A 26,912-nucleotide genomic window follows, 5' to 3' on the forward strand; every position below is an offset into this window, starting at 1 on the left:
TATATCACAGCCATTTTACACTACACTTAAGTAACTTATAAGTCACCTATATGTCTAACCCTCACTTAGTGAAGCTTAGGTGCAAAGTTACTAATTATGAGGGTACCCTGGCACTAGCCAAGGTGCCCCCACATTGTTCAGGGCAATTTCCCCAGACTTTGTGAGTGCGGGGACACCATTACACGCGTGAACTACATATAGGTCAATACATATGTGTAGCGTCACAATGGTAACTCCGAACATGGCCATGTAACATGTCTAGGATCATGGAATTGTCCCCTCAATACCATTCTGGTATTAAGGGGACAATCCCATGCATCCCCAGGGCTCCAGCATGGACCCCGGGTACTGCCAAACTAGCTCTCTGGGGTTTTCTCTGCAGCTACCGCTGCTGCCAACTCTCAGACAGGTTTCTGCCCCCTGGGGCATGGACAGCCCAGTCCCAGGAAGGCAGAACAAAGGATTTCCTCTGAGAGAGGGTGTTACACCCTCTCCCTTTGGAAATAGGTGTTAAGGGCCTGAGAGGAGTAGCCTCTCCTGTCCACTGGAAATGCTTTGAAGGGCACAGATGGTGCCCTCCTTGCACAAACCAGTCTACACCGGTTCAGGGATCCCCCAGCCCCTGCTCTGTTGCGAAACTGGACAAAGGAAAGGGGAGTGACCACTCCCCTGTCCATCACCACCCCAGGGGTGGTGCCCAGAGCTCCTCCAGTGTGTCCCAGACCTCTGCCATCTTGAATGCAGAGGTGTGAGGGCACAATGGACACCTCTGAGGGGCCAGAGCCAGCAGGTGACGTCAGAGACCACTACTGATAGGCTCTTACCTGGTTAGGTAGCCAATCCTCCTCTCAGGGCTATTTAGGGTCTCTCCTGTGGATTTCTTGTCAGATAATGAATGCAAGAGCTCACCAGAGTTCCTCTGCACTTCGACTTCTGCCAAGGCTCGACCCCTGACTGCTCCAGGACGCCTGTAAAACCGCAACAAAGTAGCAAGAAGACTACCAGCAACATTGTAGCACCAAATCCTGCCTGCTTTCTTGACTGTTTCCTGGTGGTGCTTGCTCTGAGGGCTGTCTGCCTTCACCCTGCACTGGAAGCCAAGAAGAAATCTCCCGTGGGTCGACGGAATCTTCCCCCTACCAATGCAGGCACCAAATTTCTGCATAACCGGTCCTCTGGGTCCCCTCTCATCTTGACGAGCGTGTTCCCTGGAACACAGGAGCTGGATCCATGTGTCCCCAACAGACAAGTGGTACTTCTGTCCAAATTTGGTGGAGGTAAGTCCTTGCCAGACAGTAATCCTGTGTACTGCGTGATCTGCAGCTGCTAGGGCTTCTGTGCACTTTTGCAAGACTTCCTTCATGCACAGCACAGCCCAGGTCCCCAGCACTCCGTCCTGTATTGCCCAACTCGCTGAGTTGACCTCCTACTTCGTGGGACCCTCTTTTGTTGTGTTGAGACCACCGCCGTGCTCAGATATCCTGAACTCCTGTTCAGGTGCTTATGGGGGTGCTGAATGCTTCTGCGTGGACTCTCTGTGTTGCTGAGGGCCCCCTCTGTCTTCTCCTCCAAGGGGCGACTTCCTGGTCCTTCCTGGGCCCTGGCAGCACCCAAAACCTTTAACCACGAGTCTTGCTAGCAAGGCTTGTTTGTGGCCCTTCTGCGTGGAAATAACTCTGCATCCTCCAGCACGCCATGGGACATCTTCAGACCAAAAGAGACGTTTCTGGCACCTTCCGTTGTTGCAGAATCTTTGGCTTCTTCCACCTGGAGGCAGCCCTTTTGCACCTTCATCCGGGGTCTAGTGGGCTCCTGCCCCCCCGGACACTTGCGTGACTCTTGGACTTGGTCCCCTTCCTTTGCAGGTCCTCAGGTCCAGGAATCCATCTTCAGTGCCTTGCAGTCAGTTGTTGCCTTTGCAGAATCCCCTATCTCGACTTTACTGTCTTTCTAGGGTAGTACGGTAAATGTACTCCTACTTTTTAGGGTCTTGGGGTGGAGTATCTTGGACAGCCTTAGTGTTTTCTTACACTCCCAGCGACCCTCTACACACTACACTAGGCCTGCGGTCCATTCGTGGTTCGCATTCCACTTTTGGAGTGTTTGGTTTGTGTTGCCCCTAGGCCTATTTTCTCCTATTGCATTCTATTGAGTTCTACAGTGTTTGCACTACTTTTCTAAGTGTTTTACTTACCTGATTTCGGTTTGTGTATTTTATTTACCTCCTAAGGGAGTATATCCTCTGAGATACTTTTGGCATATTGTCACTAAAATAAAGTACCTTTATTTTTAGTAACTCTGAGTATTGTGTTTCTTATGATATAGTGCTATATGATATAAGTGGTATAGTAGGAGCTTTGCATGTCTCCTAGTTCAGGCTAAGCTACTCTGCTATAGCTACCTCTATCAGCCTAAGCTGCTAGAACACTACTGATCTACTAATAAGGGATAACTGGACCTGGCACAAGGTGTAAGTACCACAAGGTACCCACTATAAGCCAGGCTAGCCTCCTACACCAACTATCAGTGCATACCCATACGTTTCACAAATGTCCCAAGAACATGTTAATAAGCATATTGTTCAGGAGGGGTTAAATGCCAAGCAGCCACGTTCCATAATAAACAGTTTCGAGTTCTCACAGGTGTGTGCACAGTGTACCCAAGGGCATCGGAGGTGGTGCTGTATATGTTAGAGAAAATGAGGCATATGTCGTGCCAGGTGTCAAAAACATTGCACCTCTCCACATAGAAGCAAGAACTATAAAAGATAGATTGTGTGCTGAAAGCCAAGGTTCAAGTGGCAGTCATGTGCTATCACTGTCAACATTGTCATGGTTAATGTGTTAGCTCACAGCAGGAGGGTGATGTAGCTTCACGTGTTAGGGTTAGTTGTCTGCCCCAGTCAAGCTTCTCCACTTATTTTTAGCAAATGTTAATGCCACCCTGGGATTAGTACAGATGCACTGTTAGAAATTAGGCCTCTGATTGGCAGAGGTGTAACCCTTCTCAAGTAGGGGCCCTAATCCTAGACAGGGTAAGTCAGTTGCACAACCTAAATTAACCTGTGCTCAACCCCTGGTAGTGTGGCACAGATCAGACAGGCTTAACCTAAGTGGCAATGTGTGCACCATACACACCCAGTAACACAATGAAAACACCACAAAAGGACTCCACACCAGTTTGGGAAAATAGAGAATATTTATCAGAGTAAAACAAGACCACAATGACAAAAAGATTAAATCCAAAATATTGCCTAGAAGTCACAAGCCGTCAACAGGTTACTTGAGGTCGCGAGGGATCAGTGCAAATCCAAAGTTCAGGCTGACATGGAGAGCAGGCCAGCTACAGATCCCACACAGGATCCACTAAAACAGTACCTTGGATGGAGCAAACCATGAACATTGAGGACAGGATGTGTCCATTCCGATCCTTGCAGTTGAGTCCTGCATCGGTGACGAACTCCATTGAAATTAATTAGATGCATTGTCTTTGAGCCGCGGAGATCATTGTCCTCAGGCCGTGCAATCTGTGGATCTAATGGTGGCGAGGAGCCTCTGCTTCAACATCAAAGGGCGACGCAGTGAATTATTACACGCACTTGAGACTATGTGTCAGTTTTTGCAGGATTTAGCTGCAGAACCCACTTCAGAGGCCCAGGACTCGAGAGGGGTACCTCAGGTAGGACTCGCAGATGGTAGAGTCCAGAAGCACCTGGGGAGTTGCAAGCAGTCATTGATGTCCCTGAGACTGTAGAAGAACAGGAGGCAAGCCAGCAAGCCCTTGGGAGCACTCTGGGTCAGCAAGATCGGTCCAGTCCTTGTCCACAGCAGGGCACAGATCATCAGGCAGCAGGGCAGCTCAGCAATGTAGAGAAGAGGCAGTCCAGGCAGAGTGCCAATCCTTACAGCACAGCAGACTTTACTCCAGAAGAGTTCTTCCCAAGTCCAGTGGTGATCTGATCTGCTAGGGTCAGAGCCCCAGTACTTATACCAAAAAGTGCCTTTGAAGTGGGAGTGACTTCAAAGCAGCTCCTTGAAGTGCACAGGTCCCCCTTCCATCTCAGTTCTGTCTCCAGACTGTCAGAAGGGGTAATCGGTCCTTTGTGTGGGAAGATACACTTCCCTATTGAAGTGTAAATGTGAGCTCCTCTCCACCCTTCCAGACCAGGAAGGCCCATCAGAAAGCAGGTTGATGCAGATGAGTCCTATGTCACACCCACCCTTCCTGTGTTTGTGGCTGTCTGGGGGAATGCACAAAGTGTAGCTGTCACCCAGCCCAGATGTGCATTTCAGGCAGGCCGCAAGGTACAGAGAGCATTAAGAGCAGAGAAATGCCCATTTTCTAGCAGTGGCATTTTTAAAATAACGCTGTTAAATCTGACTTTACTATTGAAGAGGATTTATCATTACTATTCCAACTACATGAAACATGCTTTCTGATCAGGAAATGCAGCTTAACAGTATATTAAGGAACTCCCAATGGGCCTATGAGAAAAACTCAAAAGTACATGCCCTGCCTTCTACTTACATAGCACCCTTCCCTTTGGGCTACCGAAAGCCTACTTTAGGGTTGATGTATATGTAATAGGGGGGAGTCTAAGGCTTGGTAAGGGGTTTTAAATGCCAAGTCGAAGTGGCAGTGAAAGTGCACACACAGGCTCTGCAGTGGCAGACCTGAGACATGTTTACAGGGCAACATGGGTGGGTGGCACAATCAGTGCTGCAGGGCTACTAGTAGCATTTAGTTTACAGGCCCTGGGTATATGGAATATCACTTTGCAATGGACGTACAAGTAAATTAACTATGCCAATTGTAGATACATAAACTATACCATGTTTAGGGGAGAAGCACATGCACTTTGAACTGCTCAGCAATGGTAAGGTGTTCAAAGTCCTAAGGCCAACAAAAAAATACAGCAAAAAGAGAAGGTGAAAGGCAAAACATCTGGGGGGAAGACCATCCTAAGGATGCCAGGTCTAACATGCAAATGTTATCATCCACATGGATGTGGAGGCAGGCCGAACATAGTATAGCATGCCTGATGTTTTTTGCTTGAAGGATCTTTCTTGTTTCAGTAAATGCTTTTTGTGCTACTTGCACAGCTAAGCTATAATAAAGGATAGACAGAAATGTTCATCCCTTGTTATGTCAAGCAGCCTCATTCCCTAGCTAGGAGGAGAGTAGTGTTGTGATCGCAATGGTTCAGATTCTGTGCAACGACTGGCCTGAGAGGGGCCCCAACTGGAGATCTGGAGCCTAGGGATCTGTCAGCACTCTCCACCACCTGGAGTTCAGAGAATTTCCCTTGTCCAAAAAGCTACATTATTAAGGGCTCAATTAACAGTTCAGGTGTGCCTATAATGGAGGTTTCTGTGACTTCCACTATACAGATTCATGTTTGGCTGTCACTCTCAATAAGTCCTGCTCAAGTTGGCACATTCTAGGTTTAGCATTAGAGGGTCTCATCTTAGAGAGCAGAAATCTTGACTACCTGCTTCAAAAAGAGAGTCTCCCTACTTATCTAGTCTATTCTTCATCAGGTCCATTCATGCATTTAAATGGTCAATTTTTCCACAAATCTCTTTGAGACTGCATTTTATCTCCAAGAGAACCAGTTTTATGTCTGGTTTGGCTGTGGGGATGGCTTCATCGGAGGTGCAGGCACGGGAGAAGGTGGCCTAGAGAGTGTACCTGGCTGTCACCATTGTTAGAACGGGAGCTTGCCCTCCTCTAGATCTGGTTTCCCCATTGCTGCCAGGTAATGAGGGCCTTAGGCCATAAGAGCTAGCCAGCAGTATGCTGACAGTACTCAGCCAGGAGAGTGGTCCCAGCAAGGGGCGTGCAGATCCCATACAGCGTGAGAGGCCTTAGTGGAGGCACAGGAGAACACAATTAAGGCTTTGCCTTAGTCATGTCATGAGAGGGAGCGGGCTCATGCATATGGCATAAACCTGGTGGGGCACCGCAGCATCTTTAATGACATTCAATCTCGCACATTGGTTCGGCCTGGAGAGGCATCTGAAGGAAGGAGATAAAAATTTCAGGAAAGGCTGACTCGGGTCAGGAGGGTGAAGAGAAGGGCTCAAAATGAACAATTTGTAAGCCTGTCACCTTCAAAAAGAGACTAAAAATATTCTGGCCCAGAACAATTGGTACATATGTTTGTCACAGACTATTTGTTCATTTTTCAATCTGGTTACCTGTATAGACAACTAGGTGCTAGACCACCCGTACCTCAGGCCCAATTAAAGAAGACAGAAACTAATAAATGGTGGTGGAATGTTATAACTGGTTTGCAATGCTGAGTCATCAGTTGAGTCGCCTGTATTTCCAGTTTTGACTTTTCTTCATGCAGCCATTATCTGGTCTCAGGAGAGGATACAGAGGTTTGTAGATGCTCTATTCATATTTATGGACTCCTTGTACAGGCTGTTGCCTTCCACATGGGCATGATTAGCAGCAGAGCAGGCTTACAGAGCCTTCAGGTTTTTTCACAGCAACAAAGAAGTGTGTAGCACTGTACTGAATTGTATACTTAGCTACTGTCCAGTTTATTGTCATGACTACTCCCAGTCATGCCGCTTGTGGTTTGTTTGCCCTGTTGGTATGATGATTGGATTCAGATTCCACTGACCCTTTTAGTTCTTGTTGAAGTGGTTCTTCTCAACTTGAGCAGTTGGAAGGACATCTCCACCGAGAGCAAGCTGGTAATGGGCTCCTTCACTTCACAAAACTGTATTAAGTTTACTGAATACTTGCCTGAATCTTCTCTTTACATTCAGTGATGAGTTTCTGTTGCCGGAGCCCACCAACAATTTTGAGACTTGCAGTCGTTTCCCGTTTTGTTGAGTTGCCTTGTTGGATTGCTGCCTTTCCTGCTTCTGATGTAGCTATTACAGGCAGTCCTGTTTCGCAGCTGCCTTTGGTGCCCAGCTGCTGATACAGAACTGTGGCTATCCTTGCTGCCAGTTTCTGTTACTCCTGTGTGTTTCTTCCACTATCTGGCAGAAAGGCCAGTTCTTGTACAGTGTGACAATGCACTGGTTTTTCAATATTTTCTTCACAAATGTTCTAATAGCATCAGCGTTGAGAACAAATATACAATTAAAACATACCCATTTACAAAAGTAGGTTACAGGTAAAATCATAAACTTTTTTGAATTTCAAAAGGTCCTGCAAATTCAAGGGCTACTTTTTGCCATTACTCCTAAAGTAATTGAACCATGTTTAGGAGAGTCTCATGTGTTCTCCAGTGCTTGTCTGACAATAATCATATTGTGCACCCATCAACAAAACTAGATCTGTGTTATTCTATGGAAGGCCACCAATGGTATTGTTTTACATTTTTCCAAGTTTTAATAATTCCTAGATGATCATTGTGTGCTTCTCTAATTAATGACGGATGAAGAGGGAATACACACATCATGCCAGAGAACACCATTCAAAATGGATAGTTCATTAGCCACTTGCACAAAACACCTGAGAGATGACTCAACATTTATTTCTGTAAGCCATCCCTCCTTAATGTACCAAAACTCATACTGGAGCATAGGATCCTCTTTGGATGCCTCTGACCATTGTTTGTGAGAGATTACACCTTTCTTATCAATAATGTCCTCCACAAGAGCCAAAACACATTCATCTTCCTCATACTGTGCTTCAGCATCATCATCAACAAGTAACCTGGAGATGCAATCTGCACTGATGTGCTCTGGTGTGCTCTTTCTTGTTGGTGATTTGAGATAAAATGGCTCCTAGACCAACCTGACTGGCATCAACTGTAGCAAGACATTTCCTACCAGCAACATATGCTGATAAAGCTTGTTCAGCAACTATGGGGTGTTTGATTTTCTTACATGCATACTTTCACCCTTTCTGAACAAATTGCACTACTGACTGAACAATATACACATAACACAGCATAAAGGGTGAATAATACTCAATTAAAGACACAAAGGAACAAAGAGTATCCTTGTCCCAAGGGGGTTCAGCTTCCTGAATTACTTTGAATAATGAAAATCTGTGATTTTAACCATTAATACTGATGGAATGACCCAAATAATTAAGTTCTTGAGACAAGGATTGGCACTTGTCACATCGGAGAGAGATACCATATTTTTTTAAGATGGTAAGTACCTTCTCTAAGATCAAATTGTATTCCTGAGTGTCAGAACCTCTCTCAGAAGGCTACAGGGCATGCTGGTGTTACTGGGGCCAACCGTGGGGACTGAGGCTTTTAACTCCTGATGTCCAGGGGCCCAACCTCCTATGAATCCTGAGCAACTGGGCCAAGTACCCACTCTGCACTTGACTCTTAGTGTTAGACATGAACAAGCAGTCTACAACTCCCTCAGGGGAGAGGTGTGGATACAGACTAGACTCACAACTCAAGGGGCATGTGGCTATAGCAATAAATCAGTGTCCAGCCAAATACCTATTTTTGTTTTTTAAAAGTATTTTATTTCTAACTCTACTCATGCAAAGAAAGGTTGTGACATTTAGAGACAACAACACATTTCCCTCTGAGGTTGGGGATGTAGTGCTTCTACAGCAAATCCCTGCCCCACGTTCCTCATACAATGTGCTTGGGGTATCCCCATTCACTGTTGGCTGTATCCAAGGAATGTTCGCTAGCAGAGTCCACTCTGAATCTTAGAAAATAGTCAACTGTGTCTTGTTGCCTCTTAGCCCTTAGCAGCGATTCCCTTAGGGCCCAGTAGGCCCATACTCAGCCTTATCCAATACATCAGAGGGAAGCGTGCAGCGTCTTGGAGGGTCCCCTACCTGTGGGCACTCCAACAGCTCCTGTCCTGTTCACACCTGGATGTCAGCCAAAGTAATATGTGCATCAAAAGGTTAATTCTTTATCAGCCCCATCTCCTTCCTGAAATGTATCCAGGCCCCTTCCTTTTGATATCTCACTAAATTGAAGATCACCCTTTGAAGTGTAAGGGGAAGTCTCTCTTTCTCCCTTCCCCAGCAACTCACAGGAACGCACCAATACACAAATCTGTCTGAAGGATTCCTCTACATCCTCAAGCCTTCACCAGGCAGATCTGAGCTTCCCAAAATAGAACCTAGGGTCCTCTAAGTAATGTACCATTACAGGCACACTTTCACTCAGTGTATGTTCACAGCACATACACCATCCATCACAGTTATCTCAATGTATTGAGCCACCGCATACACACATACCTTCAGCACACACCTTCACCATGTTTGCACTGCTCAGTTCTGTAGCCTCTTTGCATTGTGCCACTTTCAGGCACAAATATACCCAGGGTATATATTCACCATGTAGATTCTGCACAACACTACACTCTTCATGTGCTGTGCTACTTGCAGGAATAAATACATACAGTAAATGCATTCACTATGCACACACTGCATAGAACTATGTTTCTCATGTTTGGCCCTCCTTACAGTGAAACAAACATCCAGTACATGCACCTACCATGCATACAGTGCACAGTATTGTCTAACCCAGTATTACAGCCTTCTCAGGCACACATACCAAAATTGCAGATTCTGCACCCTTGTACTGCGCAGCACTTCATATCTAAGGGGTTTTGTGGGGTTAAGCGCAAAGCAGTCAAACTTTAAAAACTTCAGTGACAGGTTTAAAAGGCCCTCTTCCTTCTCATCACTACACGGTCAGCTGCCACCCCCACATTCGTGCTTCTTAACTCCTGTTTATACTTCTGGTAGAGGCCATAACCTTACACCACTATGAAGGTAGTGCTTTGGGTGCCCGTCCCTGCTCAACCGGACCACAGTTGGTGAAACAGGCCTGTGTCATGGTGCACACGCATGATCTGTGTTTGCCCATGACAACAAAAATCAGCTTTAGGGATCCAAACAAGAGTATAGTTAGGCTTGCAGGGGTACATGTGTATTACAATGCAGAGGACTTTTCCATGCCAATACTAAACATTACTGGTGAAAATCAGCACATCATCGAGAAATGCCTGAACACTCTCAATGCCGGTAAGATTGGTATTCATCAACTTCTGGAACATGCTGGCCGCAGGGGTCAAGCGGAAGGGAAGCCTTCAGCACTGGCATGCCCCAAAGTATGTTATGAAAGTAGTTAACTTCTGCTGGCCATTATCAAAGGGAACCTGGTGATAAGCAGATCTGAGATTAAGTAGTGTAAAGAAATTTAGATTCACCAATATTAGCCAGCAACCCATGAACCTTGGACGGGAGATGACAGTCAAACAATCTGTTTTATTAAGGGTGCCAAGATATGGGCACAGATACATTTTTCCTGACTTCTTGCACACATTGACAATAGGAAATTCAGATGAATTAATGAGTAAAATCGTGCCCTCATTGACCAAATTGCCCAATAACTTTTTAAGTTCTGTACTAACGCTTAGTGGCACAGGCCTAACTTTGTGGACAAGTATAGCATTTTTCTTGAGTTTAATTTTGTGAAAATATTTGTTTATGAAAGCTATATCGCATTAATAATTTCTGGGAATCTGTTAATAATGTGAGTGAAGAATCAGTGTCTTTGGTATCAATAAGGAGGACTGGTAGTTTGGCAATTCTAACCAGGGAATCAGCACCTGGTACTAACATGGGACCCCACTTGGCTAAGTCCAGCAAAACTACAATACTTCTGCTCTTAACTGCAGCATAACCCTTGGTAACAGTATGTCTTCCAAGATGTGGTTTTGTCCACAAAATAGCCAAGCATGATGATATCTTGATCACTGAATGCCTTCCAATGGACATCAGAGATATGAAATTTGATATCTGGAACCCAATGTTCATGAAACAAGGTGTCAGCAACAATAGTAATAGGAGCACCAGAATCATCCATCATAATGAGTTATGACAGAACCTAAAGTTTCCTCACAGCATGGATTATTTACTTTATTTACCAATTCAAAATCCAATTCTACAGTCAAAACCATATTGGAAGGGTCTATGGCAGAGTCACCCTGCCCCAATTCGACACTGTTCACTTTCAGTGAAGTCTACCACTATTACAAACCTGTGGAAATGCCCCACCCTTTTGTTGCACATTCTTTGTGCAAGACAATTAGGATTATAGACAACCCCATCACACAGAGGCACACAACACCATCACCCACACAACATCCACGCACCAAACACCACACACCACTACACATCACCACACTCATCACCATATACACCACCCCACACATCACACACACCACCCCATGTCACACCAAAGACACCCCGCTTCTCTGAGGAGGAGCTCAGGGTCATGGTGGAGGAAATCATCCGGGTAGAGCCACAGCTATTTGGCTCACAGGTACAGCACACATCAATAGCCAGGAAGATGGAGCTATGGCACAGAACAGTGGACAGGGTCAACGCCGTGGGACAGCACCCAAGAAATAGGGAGGACATCATGAAGAGGTGGAACGACCTACGGGGGAAGGTGTGTTCAACGGTCTCCAGACACAACATCGCGGTGCAGCGGACTGGCGGCGGACCCCCACCTCCTTCCCCACAACTAACAACATGGGAGGAGCAAGTCTTGACCATCATGCATCCTGAGGGCCTCGGAGGAGTCAGTGGAGGATGGGACACTGGTAAGTCAAATCTTAACTATCATATCCCCCACCCTACCTGCATGCTCTCACACACCCCCACCCTCACACCCTCCCCTATCACTCCAACTCCTCACTAATGTACTAATAACACAAACCACACATCCCAACACCAAGCCCTGCATGACACAACTAAGCATGGACACCCCTCACTAAAGCATGCTCACTGCACATACCCAGAACAACCCCCAAACCATCATCACACAAGCCCCCACACAGGAATGCTTGCACTGGGGTACACAAACACCCACCCATTGCACAACATCACACACACATGCAATAATCATGCTCTTATGCCCCTGCAGGAACCCGAAGGACCGTCACCACACCAGACGGTCCAGACAACACCACTCCACCCCCAGAAGAGGCCCACAGTGACGATAGCAGCTCTGCCCTACTGGATCCTGATGACCAGCCCGAACCATCGTGGGCCTCGGGACAGTCGGTTCCCCTTGCACAGGCACAGCCCAACACAGACCTTCCACCCTCTGGTAACACCAGCACAGCACCCACCCAGCGGGCCCAAACCTCCCTACCCAGGACAGGTCAATCAGCGGTGTGTCCACCACTACAAGGAACCCAGGATAACCCACCACCCCAACAACAACAGGGACCTGGGGGCAGTGGTAGTGGGCACACGGTCCAGGGGACAGAGGCACAGGAACACAGGGGAACTGGGAGGGCTGCTGTGCGACAGGGGGCCGACAGGCCAAGGGAACCCACTCTCCACGAGGCCCTCTCCTCCATCATGGGAGCCTACCACCACTCCCAGGAGACGATGGCCACGGTCCTGGCTAAGTTTCAGGAGACCCTGCGCCTGCAGGAGGAACAATATTTGGGGTTCAGGGAGGAGCTCAGGATCATCAGCTCTGCCTTGGGCACCATCGTAGGGGTGCTGAAGGACATACAGCAGACCATGAGGGACACCATGGCACTCCAAAGGGCCCCTGACACTAGCCAGGACGATGAACTGCCCACCACCTCCGCCGGCGCTAGTGGACAGGACGCCTGACACAGGACCAACACACCAGCACCCCACCCCCTGCAGACGGACAACCACCACGCAAGCGGTCCCTGAGATCCAGGAACAGGACAGAGCAAGATGGCAAGACCCCCGCCAGGAAATGAGACCACCCTGTTTGTCCTCCCACTGTACCACCTTGTTACCCTGTCCATGCTTAAACTGCCCCAGCTCCACTTCCTATGCCCAGATGGGCAGTGCACCTGTGAGACTAATAGACTGGACCCTGCCATGGACATTCCTCCACCATCACCCATCACCATTTTACCACCCCCTCCAATAATTAGCACTTCAATAAACACCCTTGAAACACAAAACAATCTGGAGTCAGTCTGTGATTTAGTAAATATGTATTATCAATGACAGTGTGATAATGCGTTTCCCATTGTAAGGCTAACATACCTATGTCACACATCACAAGTCCTTGAAGGATGCAAGCAGATGACACATTGGTAACCACACCTGTGAAACCGTAATGGAAAGGTACAACTCTGTTACCAAATAGTGATTGAAATCGACAAACAGGATAGAGGTAGACGTGGGAAAGTTAATGTAATGTTAAACATGAAAATGTTCTCACCTGTGTGTCACTGGAAATATTGCTGTGTGACTGACTCCCTGTTGTCGTTGTCTTCTTCCTCAGCTTCCTCCTCATCACTGTCCACAGGCTCCACAGGCTCCACAGCTGCAACAACACCGTCATCTGGATCATCCTCCTGCAGAAAAGGCACCTGGCGTCGCAAACCCAAATTATGGAGCATGGAGCAGGCGATGATGATCTCGCACACCTTCTTCGGTGAGTAGAATAGGGATCCACCTGTCATATGGAGGCACCTGAACCTGGCCTTCAGGAGGCCAAAGGTGCGTTCGATCACCCTCCTAGTCCGCCCATGGGCCTCATTGTAGCGTTCCTCTGCCCTCATCCTGGGATTCCTCACTGGGGACAATAGCCAGGAAAGGTTGGGGTAACCAGAGTCCCCCAATAGCCATACACGGTGCCTCTGGAGTTGGCCCATCATATCAGGAATGCTGCTATTTCGCAGGATGTAGGCGTCATGCACTGAGCCAGGGAACATAGCATTTACCTGCGAGATGGACTGGTCTGCCAAACAAACCATCTGGACATTCATTGAATGATAACTCTTCCTGTTCCTGTCCACCTGTTCACTCCTGTGGGGGGGGACCAGAGCTACATGGGTCCCATCAATGGCACCTATGACGTTGGGGATATGTCCAAGGGCAGAGAAGTCACCTTTCACTGTAGGCAAATCTGCCACCTCAGGGAAAATGATGTATCTCCTTACGTGTTTCTGCAGGGCAGACAGCACTCTGGACAACACGTTGGAAAACATAGGCTGGGACATCCCTGATGTCATGGCCACTGTTGTCTGAAAAGACCCACTTTCAAGGAAATGGAGCACTGACAGCACCTGCACGTCAGGGGGGATTCCAGTCAGATGGCGGATTGGTGACATCAGGTCTGGCTCCAACTGGGTACATAGTTCCTGGATTGTGGCACGGTCAAACCGGTAGGTGACGATGACATGTCGCTCTTCCATTGTTAACAGGTCCACCCGCGGTCGGTACACCGGAGGATTTCGCCATCTTCTCAACTGTCCCTACGAAGGACAACATCGAAGAATCAGTCATTATTCCTCAAGGTATGTACCCACAGCTACACACAAGACTACACCACTCACAGAACCCTTCCTGTATGTGTGTTCAGTGTAGGCTTAGCTATGTGTGACGCAGAGGTAAATTAATCCATGTGGGCCCCTGAAATGGCGGCTGCCTGATCTCTAAACTGGGACAATGGGATTGTGGGGTAACTGCGCTGGCGTTGCACACCGTCGCGGTAGGCGTTCGTAGACCGCGGCGCAATGCTGCATTGGTTAACTTTGGACCCTATGGGTCCCAGGAGCCAATGAACAGGTGCGCCGGCGGTGATGATGCGCACCGCCGCGGACGTCACCGCCATTTTCTATCTGTTCAATCACTAGATACCGGACCTTCGACAGGAGAGGACCTACACTGCAAATGCTGCTGTGACCTCGGTCTGGAAGCGACGATGGCTGCTGCGTCTGGGGAAAGGGCCCCTGCCTTCACTGCACAGGAGTTGGAGAAACTGGTAGACGGGATCCTCCCACAGTACACGCTACTCTACGGTCCTCCAGACCAACAGGTTAGTACACAGGGAGCACGTGGTATGGGCTAGGCCTGGGTGGAGAGGGCTGGTTGGAAGAGGGAAGGGGGCAGAGTTCATAGTACATTAATGCATGGGAAAGAATGGGTCACATGGCCAGAGTAGGGAGGGGGCCACTCACAATGACGTGCAGTTGTTAATGACTGTTCCTCTTTCCTTGTGCATGTCATGTAGGTCAGCGCCCACCAGAAGAGGGACATTTGGCGTGCCATCGCCAAGGAGGTCCGGACCCTGGGGGCCCACCAGAGACAGGGCACCCACTGCCGTAAGAGATGGGAGGACATTCGCCACTGCAGCAAGAAGACGGCGGAGGCTCAGCTGGGGATGGCCTCCCAACGTGGGAGGGGTGCCCGTCGCAACATGACCCCCCTGATGTTCCGGATCCTGGCGGTGGCCTACCCTGAGTTGGATGGGCGCTTGAGGGCATCACAGCAGACACAAGGGGGTGAGTACACTCTCATTCTGCGGACTTGCCGTGCAGTGGAGGTGTCTGGGTGGCGAAGGTGGGCAGTGGGTGTCCCTAGGCCAGGGCGAGTTCGGTAGGCAAGGCCCCTCCATAATGTAGGCCATGTGGCACTCTACCCCACCTCAGCAGAGTGCCAAGTCGAGGTATAGTTGCCCCTGTGGCATCCATGTGCGCAGATGTCCACCATTGCCATGTAGGCCATATCCCAGGAATTGCATGTGCAGAGGGCAGGAGCACGGCGTAATGCAGGGGGCTGCTGTGTCTGTCTTGTCCGCCAACGGTAGCGGTATGCCATGCACTAAAACTCTCTTTCTTCTGTCTCCCCCCCTTTTTCAGGTCTCCCTGTCCTTTTGTACATCAGCATCATCAGGCGGAGGTACAGTGGCACTGGAGCACGAGGGAGCTGCATCCCACATGGCCATGGAGGGCCACACCACGGACTCTGAATGCACCAGTGGGACGGAGGGCGAGGGGAGCTTCACGTCGGCCACCGGATCACCAAGCAGCGACACGGACTCGTCCGCCGATGGGGGCTCCCTTGTGGTGGCAGCACCATCTGTGCGCCCCACTTCTACAGGTACAGCCGCCACCTCCCCTACCAGCACCGCCCTCCCAGCAGCCCCTCAGCATTCGCCCCGTGCCCGCTCACCCAGGAGGGTGGGCATCACCTTCGCCCCAGGCACCTCAGGCCCTGCCCCAGTCACCCCTGCTGCCCTCAGTGAGGAGGCCATTGACCTCCTCAGGTCACTCACTGTTGGACAGTCTACCATTGTGAATGCCATCCAGGGTGTAGAACAAGAGTTGCAACACGGTAATGCATTCCTGGAGGGCATTCATTCTGGTCAGGCTGTCCTTCAGCGAACCCTGCAATCTCTGGCCTCAGCACTGATGGCAGCCATTGTCCCTGTTTCTAGCCTCCCCCCTCCAACCTCCTCCACCCAGACCCAATCTCCTGTACCCCAGCCCATCCCAAGCACACCTACAGACCAGCATGCACACAAGTCAGCACACACAGGTAGCTCAAGCAAACATAGGCACCACACAACCCACAGGCACTCACGCAAGCCTCACCCATGTACAGACACAGCAACATCCACTGCCTCCACTGTGTCCCCCTCCTCCCTCCCAGTCTCGTCTACACACACACCTGCATATACCACATCTACAGGCACCATGAATCGCACAAGGAGACCCAGCACCACAAGCCGCTCACCTGCACTCACCACCTCCACTCCCATTTACACGTCCCCTGTGTCCTCTCCCAGTGTATCTGTGACGCCCCCTCCCAAAGTACACAAACGCCGCCAATCACTCACCCAACATCCATCCACCTCACGACAGCCTCCAGTACCTGCACCTGCACCCAAAACACCTAAAGTGACACCTCCGGCAACCACCTCCTCTTCCTCCACTCCCAGGCCCCCTCCAGCTACCCATCCCAGTGTTCATCAGAAACTGTCCTTCTGTAAAGTTGACCTTTTTGCCCCACCCCCCCTCCAATTCATCAGTCCCATCGTAGCACCTCAGCCAAAAAGCCTCCAATACCAGTGATGCCTGTTCAAGGTTTGTGGAGTGCACCGGCCACCAGGGCAGGCAGTCTGACCCGGAGCCAAGGCACTGGCAGCCCACCCCCTGTAAAGGCTCTAAAATTGGAGAGTGGACAACGGGACCGTGTGAAGACTCCTGGTGGGAAAACAACTCACATGGGTTCCAAGGGGATTGGAGAATCAGCTGTGACTCCACCAAAGGTGGGGAAGGGCCAGAGGAAGTCTGCCCAGCCTGTTGTGAGTGTCACCGCGGAGAAGTGCGCCATCATTTCCGGCGGTCGAGACACAACCGCCAGCACCGTCGTCACTGGTCCAGAGACCACCGCCAGAGTCACTGCCCAGGAGGGCCCAAGTATCGTCACTGGTCAGGAGACCACCGCCGGAGTCACAGACCAGGAGGGCCCAAGTATCGTCACTGGTCAGGAGACCACGCCGGAGTCACAGCCCAGGAGGGCCCAAGTATCGTCACTGGTCAGGAGACCACCGTCGGAGTCATAGCCCAGGAGGGCCCCGGCTGCCACAGCCCAGGTGGGCTATGATGGAACATCATTCCACACACCAATGCCCAGTGTAGGGAACGTCATGCCACACACCAATGTCCGTACCAGAACCGCCATGGCAAAGCACCGCTGAACAGTCCTGAACCGCAATGTCGAAGCACCGCTGAACAGGGCAAAGACCGCCATGGCAAAGCACCGCTGAACAGGGCAAGCACCGGGTAGGAATGAATACACCGCCACATCAGGCATCCTTATCCCATGTGCAGCTGGGACAGTGACAGGACAGGAACTTTCACGGGGAGACTCATCCAGTCTGGGCACCAGTCCCCCTCCAGAACCAGTGGAGACCTGCATCCACTCTGTCTGTCCTGCACAGGATGAAGCACCCTGGGCACCAGTCCCCCCCAGTACCAGTGGAGACCTGCATCTACTTGAGAGACTGTGGCTTTGCACTCCCCAGGATGGCACAGTGGGCACCCCACCCACTTGAGACACTTGAAAGACTGTGGCTTTGCACTCCCCAGGATGGCACAGTGGGCAAGCCACCCACTGTAGAGACTTGTGAGACTGTGGCTTTGCACTCCCCAGGATGGCACAGTGGGCACCCCACCCACTGTAGAGACTTGAGAGACTGTGGCTTTGCACTTCCCAGGATGGCACAGTGGGCACCCCACCCACTTGAGAGACTTGAAAGTCTGTGGCTTTGCACTCCCCAGGATGGCACAGTGGGCAAGCCACCCACTGTAGAGACTTGATAGACTGTGGCTTTGCACTCCCCAGGATACATAAATGGGCATGGAGCCCCGTCGTGGATCTGGCTTTGCAGTCATCCGGCTGAGGTGCCCCCCCTTCCCTTCCCCCTGAGGTGCCTGTAGTATTTCTATCTGATACCCCGGCAGTGTTCTCTCCGATTGTGGTCAGGTATCCTTTGTGGGCCTCGCCCATGCATTTTTGGACTGTTGGTCAACGGACATTGTTGTGTACATATCTGCACTACTTCTCGTACTGTATATTATTATGACTGATTTTCATATACTGTATATCTGTATATTTTTGTATGACATGTATATTGCCACATTACAATGTTTGACCGAATTTCGCTTTGTCTTTTCATTCTTCCGGGGAGATTGTAGGTTGTTACTGTGATTTTTGTGAATGCATTGTTGTGTATGTTGTATTATGCGAGGTTGGGGGTGGGGGTGGGGGTGTTTGGTGGGTGTCCCCCTAACTTTTGCCTCCCCCCTCCCCCATGTCGTAGGTGCAGTACTCACCGTTGTCTTCGGCGCCTACGTACATGATGGTCGTAGAGGAGCAGAAACACAAGGGCAGGGAGTATTTGGAGTTCCGGGTCCATGGAGTCCTCGTGCCTCGTGGGATGTGTTCAGGTGAGCGTTTTCCCATTGCCAAAGCTGTTTCCGCCGTGTTTTTATCCACAGTGAAACCGCCCCGGAAAAGGTGGCGGATTAGCGGGTTGTGATACTATGGGCGGTACATTGTCTTCCGCCTGTCTGTTGGCGGTGACCGCCGCGCTGCTTGTCTGTACCGCCGTGGCGGGCGGTGTGTTAAAGTGGCTGTCTTTGTTGGCGGTTTCCACCACGGTCATAATTCCAATTTATTTACTGCCGGCCTGTTGGCGGTTTTACCGCCGCTTTAACACCGTCCGCCAGGGTTGTAATGACCCCCTTGGTTTGGTGTTGACTAGACTTATAGCTCTTATCCTTAACAAAATGGCATCAACATTGAGAGAAACATTAATGCCATTAATTAAAAATGGGAAAGAAGTACTTGTGAAATGAGGCTTGAAATAATTGAGTGTTCAATGCTCTTGGTAATATCAATAACCTACATCAATGAGTGTTTTTGGCAGCCCAGGAGATGTTCCTGTGTTTCCCTGAGAAACTGTAACATTGTAAACCTTGAGTTGTAAACAAGTTTATCATGGATACACATGCCAAATGAAGATCTAAAATTACATGTAGAAGCTGAAAGTTGTGGGCTTATTTGCAATTCACTCCAATAAATCACATTATGTTTACTGAATACTCACCTGGATCTTTTGTTTACAAGCTCTCAGCATCATGTTTAGAAATCATCTTGAACTACAGGGTATATACTCAAGTCCAGGTCCAAAGAATTTCAGTTACATACAAGTTAGCTCTAGATTCTAGGCTGTGTGCCGGGCAGTTGGATAGCCACTTCTGCTACAGTCAAAGCTACTTTGCAGTTTTAAAATCCCACCATTTATGCTGGGGCATAGATGAGATGCTCAAGATGAGCATGGCAAAAACAAGTGGAGATTGGTTTGCACTCTTTGGGTAGCATTCACCCTCAATCTTTCAAATGCCATTCTTATTCTAAAGTAAATGTTCACGAATAATGAAGACTTTACCCTAACAAGTGCACCAGCAACACTCATAAACCTGCTACTATACATACTCGTTCTAATGTTTCTGAAAGGAACATCAGTACTGCTGTATTTAAAAAAAGTCTATACACAAACAGGCTTCTATCCAGTCCCAGTGCTCTGGACTTAATTTAGTTTGGGGGTACGGTGTATGTGGGCAACTCACCCGGATGCTTCTATTCACACTAAACCACGAGTAAGTTGACACCGGCAACGGTCTGTGATGGATGGTTCAAGATGAACTACTTCCATGGGGCTCACCAAATGCGAAGACAAATTCAAGTTGAAAAAGTTAGGTCTGGTGTGAGAGTGGCCTGTGAATTCTCAGGGCAACATAGGTGAGGGAAGATGAATGTTCACATTGTACACACTGAGCTTCTTGTGATTTGTATGACTGAGGGCAACAAAGTCAGCACACATCATAAATAAATACCAGTTCCTTCACCGAATGGTATACCTATTTGTTAGACCTGGCACCCTTAGGGTGGTCTTACCTCAGACTTTTTGCCTTTCCCCTCCTGTGTTTGCTGTTTCTTTTTGTCGCTGTTTTGGACTCTGAGCACTTTACCACTGTTAACTAGTGCTAAAGTGCATGTGCTTCTCCCCTAAACATGATAACATTGGTGTATCCACAATTAGCATATTTATTTACTTTATTTTTAAGTCCCTTGTTAAGTGATATCATATGCCCAGGGCCTATAAATTCAATGCTACCAGTGAGCCTGCAACACTGATCGTGTGACCCACTCAAGTAGCCCTTTAAACATGTCTCAAGCCTGCTATTGCAGAGCCTGTGTCTGCAGTTTCACTGACACCTCAACTAATCATTTAAAACCTCTTGTCAAGCCCTAAACTCCCCTCTTTTACATTACATATGTCATCCTTAAGGTAGGCCCTAGATAGCTCATGGGGCAGGGTGCTATGTAAGTAAAAGGCAGGCTATGTACTTTTAAGTTTTACATGTCCTGGTAATGAAAAACTCCCAAAGTCGTTTTTCATTACTGTGAGGCCTACTCCTCTAAGAGGCCAGGATTGGGAATTCCTTAATAAAATTTTAAGTTGCATTTCCTAATCAGAAAGGAGTATCTACATCATGTTTCATATCATTGGAATGGTAATGATAAATCCTCTATACTGGTGGAGTTGTATTAATCATGACTATTTTAGAAATGCCACTTTTACAAAGGGGGCATGTCTCTGTTCTCATTGCTCTGAGTGCCTGACAGCCTGTCTCTAATTCACATCTGGACTTGGCTGGGTGAAAGCTACATTTGTGCATTCTCTCCAGATAGCCAACACACAGGCCACTCAAATGCATTTACATTCTTATGCATACTGGAGGGTCTTCCTCGGCAGGGAGGATGGGAATGCCTCACAGTTATACTTCAAAGGGTAGTGACCCAAGCCACACACAAAGAGCTGATTACCCCCAACTGATAGTCTGGAACAAGGTCTGGGATGAAAGGACACTGGTGCATTTCAAGGAGCTGCTTTGAAGCTATCCCCTCTTCAAAGCAACTTTTTGGTACAAGAACTTTACAGTCTAAGCTGAGCATGCTGAATGGTCATCTTGCTCTAACTGCAGAGAGCGCATTTCAAAATAGACCGGCATCAGCTTTCCTGACGATGCAACTTCCAGCATGTGTTTTGTTTGTGATTATCATCACCTCTGCCAGCACTTCCAGCCCACAGCGCATCCCTCAAGCATTATGTTGCCTTGGTGACCAGGGACGCGCCCTTCATCTGCGTTTCTGATGCTCATCAGTCCGGCTCGCCCCCAGGAGCAGCAAGGAGTATTCATCTATGACATCTTCGATGCCCGGCATCTATGTCACCCCTGTCCTGGGCTTGCCGACTTCAGCGCTCCCTTCCAGTGAGTTACTGTGGTCTGTCAGCCGGATCCACAATGTCTATTTTTTGTGCTGCACGCTTATAAGTGGCAGAGCTCCCCTGCACCATTCGGTTCCAAGGGAGAGCAGCACAACATTCACTCAGCTGCCTGTTGAGAACTGTCCTACTCAGGAGTCTTTGTGGAATCCTATCTAAAAAGTCCACTGCTTGCATCAGTGACATTTTTGTGTTACGGCCTGTGATTGCAGTAGCACTGTGTTTACATGTACGGATTCTAAGACTTAACTTGAACATTTTATCTTGTAACCTGTGATTTCAGTAACACTGTGTTTACCTGTATGCATTCTAAGTCCTAACTTGAAAAGTATTTATTGCATTTATATTGTTTTGGTCATATCTGACTGTTATTATAAACAGTTACCTTTATAACCCTTTGTGGAGTCTTTTTGTGGTGTATTCAGTGTTTTACTGTGTTTGTGTGTTGCACAAATACTTTACACATTGCCTCCTCTGATATGCCTGTCTGCTGTATGCCAAGCTATAAGAGGGTGAGCACAGGTTATCTCAGTTGTGTATCTAGCTTAACCTGCCTAGAATGGTGGGTTTTGTTCTGTCTGGCATAGGTTCATACCCAAGCCAACCAGAAGCACCATTTCTAATACTGGTGATGAGTGGGATAGGACTTGTGTTTGTGCAATACCACATAGTATCTCAGTGTTCACTGCAAGTCTGCATTAAGCCCAGTTCAACCCTATTCCTCCATATTGGCAGCATTTTTGTCTGTCTTGTACTAATTAGCAGTTTAATTTTCAATTCTTCCTGATCTGACATCTTTTGATTTTTACAAAGTCCTTTTGCCCAACTCCCTTTTTCTCTGCAATGTCTATGGTCCTGCGTGGCAATATGGACTTCAAGTTGGCCAGCCTGGAAACCTACACCGTGTCCCAACTCAAGGGGTTCTGTCAGGAGAGAGAGGTGTTTCACAAGAGAATTACCAAGAAGGCAGAGCTTCAGAAAACCTTGAGAGCATGGGCAGAAGTCCACCCAAAGGAGAAGTGGATGATGAGGGATCTGTGTCTGAGGATGGATCAGAGCAGGACCTGACAGAAGATCCTGTCATGCAGCCTACGGAGGCGGGGAGTAATCTTCTCCCAGGACTGAAAGTTCACTCTATAGCATGTCCACAGAGGAGCTAATGTACAGGAAGAAGGAAAGGAAATGCCAGCTAGAGCTTGCCAAGAGGGAGAAGGACAAGAACCAGAACCTTGCTAAGCTTGAAAAGGAGCAAGGTCTTGAGGAGAATGGGCTGGCTATTGAGGAAAGGAAGATCGCCCGGGAGCTAAGCCTCAGAAAGCTGGATATTACAGCCTTCCAAGTGAGGTCCAGCTGCAACAGCAATGGTGTCAGCATACATGAAGTGTCTACTGGTGAGTCTAGGCTCAGGATACCCAAAGATGTGGTGCCCTGTTATGTGGTGGGGGATGACATAGACAAATGATTTGCAGTCTCTGAAGTGCCTCTGAGAGTGCACAAGTTCCCAGAAGAGTTCTGAGGTGGTTGCATAATGGAGGTGTATGTCCACAGTGGGGTGGGACACACTCCTCACACTAGAGGTAAATGATCAAACATACCACACTGGAATGAAGGCCATCCTAGTCAACAAGTTTGGACGAGGTAAATGCTCAGATTTAGGGGCAGCCAAAAGATCTCATCACAAACATGGGAGGAGTTCTTGGATTATGTCAGTAAGACACTAAACAGCTGGGTGAGGGGCCACAAGGTTGATAGCTATTCAGAGCTGTGCCATCTGATTTTAAAGGAGCACATGCTTGATACTTGTTTTCCAGGGCACCTGGTTGATAGTAAGCTTACTGAGTCGGCAGGCATTTGGGTAAGTCCAGAGTGTCAAAGAAAGTATCTTGGGGTACTTCTAAAAGGGTGGTTGGGGTTACCAATAGAAGAAAGAGTGGTGAGATAAAAAGAAAAAGTTCTCCAAAGGCCCCCAAAGCAACTCCCAGGGGAAAGGGTGTGGTTCTCATTCCAGTCTGGCCACCAGAAGCAAAACTACCCTAACAAGTCAGAAGCCCAAAACTCCCAAGTGCTATAAGTGTCCAAAATTAGCACGCCCTCCCACTGAAGGTAAGAACCCAGGGGTGGCTAGTATAGTGCTGGTGGAGGAGGAGTTTTTCCCAGGTATTGGGGGGTAATGGAGTTAGCCTAGTGTTCCTAGGTGACAGTAAGAAGGTTCATAAGATCCAAGTGTCATCAAATACCACCAAGTATATGCAATGGGTCACTATCAATGGCAAGATGTTGAGGCTCTGAGGGACACAGGCACCAGTATGACTATGGTAAGGAGTCAGCTGGCATCCCCAGAGCAGGTGATTCCCCATGCATTCTGCCAAGTTGTGGTAGCTGACAACAGAGCAGGTCAATATCCTGTGGCCCTTGTTACATTTGAGTGGGGGGGGTCAGGACTTCTGATGGTTGCTGTGAGCCCTGCCATGCCTGTGGACTATCAGTGGAGTAAGGATCTTGAGGTCTCTATCTGGAAGGAATTGGAACCTCAAGGCTCATGTGGAGATGTTGGGGTTACCTGATTTGATATTTGTAACAACAAGGTCCATGGCTGCTTAGGAGGGCAGTTAAGAAGGGCTAGAGCCTGAACAATGGCCCAGCCAGCTGCTAAAAAGGGGCAAGGCAGAGCTTGGGAAATGAGCCCCTGAGTGTACCCCCAGTGAGATGGATGAAATGCCTGTTGTGGCCGCTCTGGAGTCCACTGAGGAGAGCACTGTTCAACTTGGGGACCTACCTACACCTGCTGATTGGCATGTAAAAGAAGGACCCACCAAGAAGGAGTTCTGTAGGGCAAAGAGAGAGTGTTCAACTCTTGAGGGCATGAGAAAACAGGCCAAAGCCCAAGCAGCAGGTGATGTTTCTGGGAGGTATCACATTTACTGGGAGGAAAACCTCCTTGACAGTGAGGCTAAGCTTCCAGTCTAAGGGCCATGATGGTCCCCCAATGCTACAGAGCCTTCCTACTGGAGCTGGTTCACAGGATTCCCCTGGCAGGACACTTTTGGTCAAGACAAGGCCTCTGTATCATGCCTGTGCACCACTTTCATGGGCCTAAGATCAGGACTTCCTTAGACATGTTCTGCAGGATCTGTGTGATCTGCTGGGCCAGTGAGAACACAGGGAAAAAAGGTAAAAGCTCCCCTGGAACTACTGCTTGTTGATAGCCCCCAATTTGAAATGGTGGGCGTTGACATTGTTGAGCCTATGGATCCCCTGACTATTTCTGGACACAGGTTTATCCTATCTCTGGTGGATCATGCCACAGGCCGTCCCTCTGAGGACCACCATTGCACCTGTGGAGGTAAAGGCACCAATGAGAATTTTTACCGGGGTGGGTTTCCCAAAGGAAGTTGTGTCTGAAAGGGGCACAAACTTCATGTCTGCATGTATGCAGTTCATGTGGAAAGAATATGGGGTAAATTACAAGTTCTCCACAATGTACCACCCCCAAACCAATGGGCTTAATGAGAAGTTCAACAAGACCCTGAAAGGCAGGATCAGAAGACTGCCTGAGGGCCTTAGGAAAAAGTGGGATATCATCTTTCCCTGCCTGTTGTGTGCCTACAGGGAGGTGCCACAGAAGGGAGTGGGCTTCAGCCCCTTCGAGCTTCTGTAGGGGCACTCTGTCAGAGGACCTCTCAGTTTGGTGAAAGAGGGGTGGGAGCAAGCTCCCAGGAAAGTTCCACAGAATGTAGCAAGTTACATGCTGGCCGTCAGGAGCCAAATGGCTAAGTTGTGGAAGCAAGTTTCTGACAACCTAGATGCCATGCTTTGATGAAAGAGTGGTATGACCAAAATTCTACCACTGTGAAATTCCAGTCTGAGCAGAAAGTATAGGCTATGGAAACTGGGGAATTTGGGGCCCTCCAGGACCATTGGACTGTTCTCTATGAGACGACTGAGAAGAAGGGAAAGGCCACTTATGTGGTGGACTTTAAAACCTCCAGGTAACCCTGCAGGGTGCTTCATTTCAATTGCTTCAAACCACACTTTGAGAAGCCTGAGCTCACCATTCTTTTGGTGGCTGATATAGCTTAGGAGGAGGAGAGTGAACCTCTTCCTGACCCAGGGGGATCTCCTCCATTAGAGGAGAGGAGCATCACCTCACTAAAATGACCTGAGAAAAAACCCAGAGAAGTTAATTAATTACCATTTTATTTTTTGTCAACTCATCCCGATCCGAGTGTCAGGAGGGGGCAAGGGACTGCTGAGTGGCAGCAGCAGCAGGGAGGGGTGGTGGGTTTGGCTGTGCACTTTTGTTAAAGTGTGCATGTGTCTGTGGCCGGCCGTCTTGCAAAGGCCATCCAGACATGTGCACTGTAAACCTTCTAACCCAGCTTGGACAGCCAGGTTAGAGAAAGCACAGGCCTCCAGTTCTCTTGAGAGCGCTGAGAGAAGTCACTCTCTCCATTCCTGCCACTGCTCACATGCTAGTTACCAGCATGAGAGCAACATCAGGATTTGTTAGGGACATTTTTTGGAGCCCTGGAGCCTGGAGGAGACACAGCAGAACACAGACTGGAGCGAGGACCGCAAGGTATGTGGCCTTTTCTTTTTCTTTTCTTTTCTTTCCTTTACTTCTTTCTTTTCTTTTCTTTTCTTTTTATTTATAGTCAGCACTCACCTTGTATGCATACAACCACCTACCCCCTTTTGCCTGCCCCCCACTCTAACTACTTGCCAGCCACTGCTACCCTGACCTCTTAGCCTCCAAGGAGAAGGAGGGGTCTGTAGAAGAGACAACCCTTTCCCCCACTCTGACGCCTGAGCAGCAGAGGGACTGTTGCAAAGTGCTGGAACATTACTCTCTTTTCTCCCTTACTCCTGGGAATACCCACCTGTGTACCCATAATGTTGACACAGGGGACAACGTCCCTGTGAAGAATACATTTTTCAGGTTGTTTGGTAAGGTGAGGGCCAGCATCAAGAGCGAAGTCTCTAAGATGCTGGAGTTGGGGGCAATAGAACCCTCCACTAGCCCTGGTGTCAGGTACAGTCCAGTGGTTCTGGTACCAAAAGCTGCCTCACCGGGCACCATACTGGAACTAAGGTTCTCTGGGTTATAGAGGGCTAAACTCTGTAACAAAGACTGATGGTCACCCCATTCCCCAGGTGGATGAGCTCATTGATTAGTTAGGGGCTGCCCAGTACTGAAGTACCTCTAATCTTACATCAGGGTACTGGCAGATCACCCTAACAGAAGAAGCCAAGAGGAGGTCAGCCTTCTCCACTCCTGAGGGCCACAATCAGT

The sequence above is a fragment of the Pleurodeles waltl genome, chromosome 3_1 (genome assembly GCF_031143425.1).
Source record: "Pleurodeles waltl isolate 20211129_DDA chromosome 3_1, aPleWal1.hap1.20221129, whole genome shotgun sequence".
NCBI classification, from domain to species: domain Eukaryota; kingdom Metazoa; phylum Chordata; class Amphibia; order Caudata; family Salamandridae; genus Pleurodeles; species Pleurodeles waltl.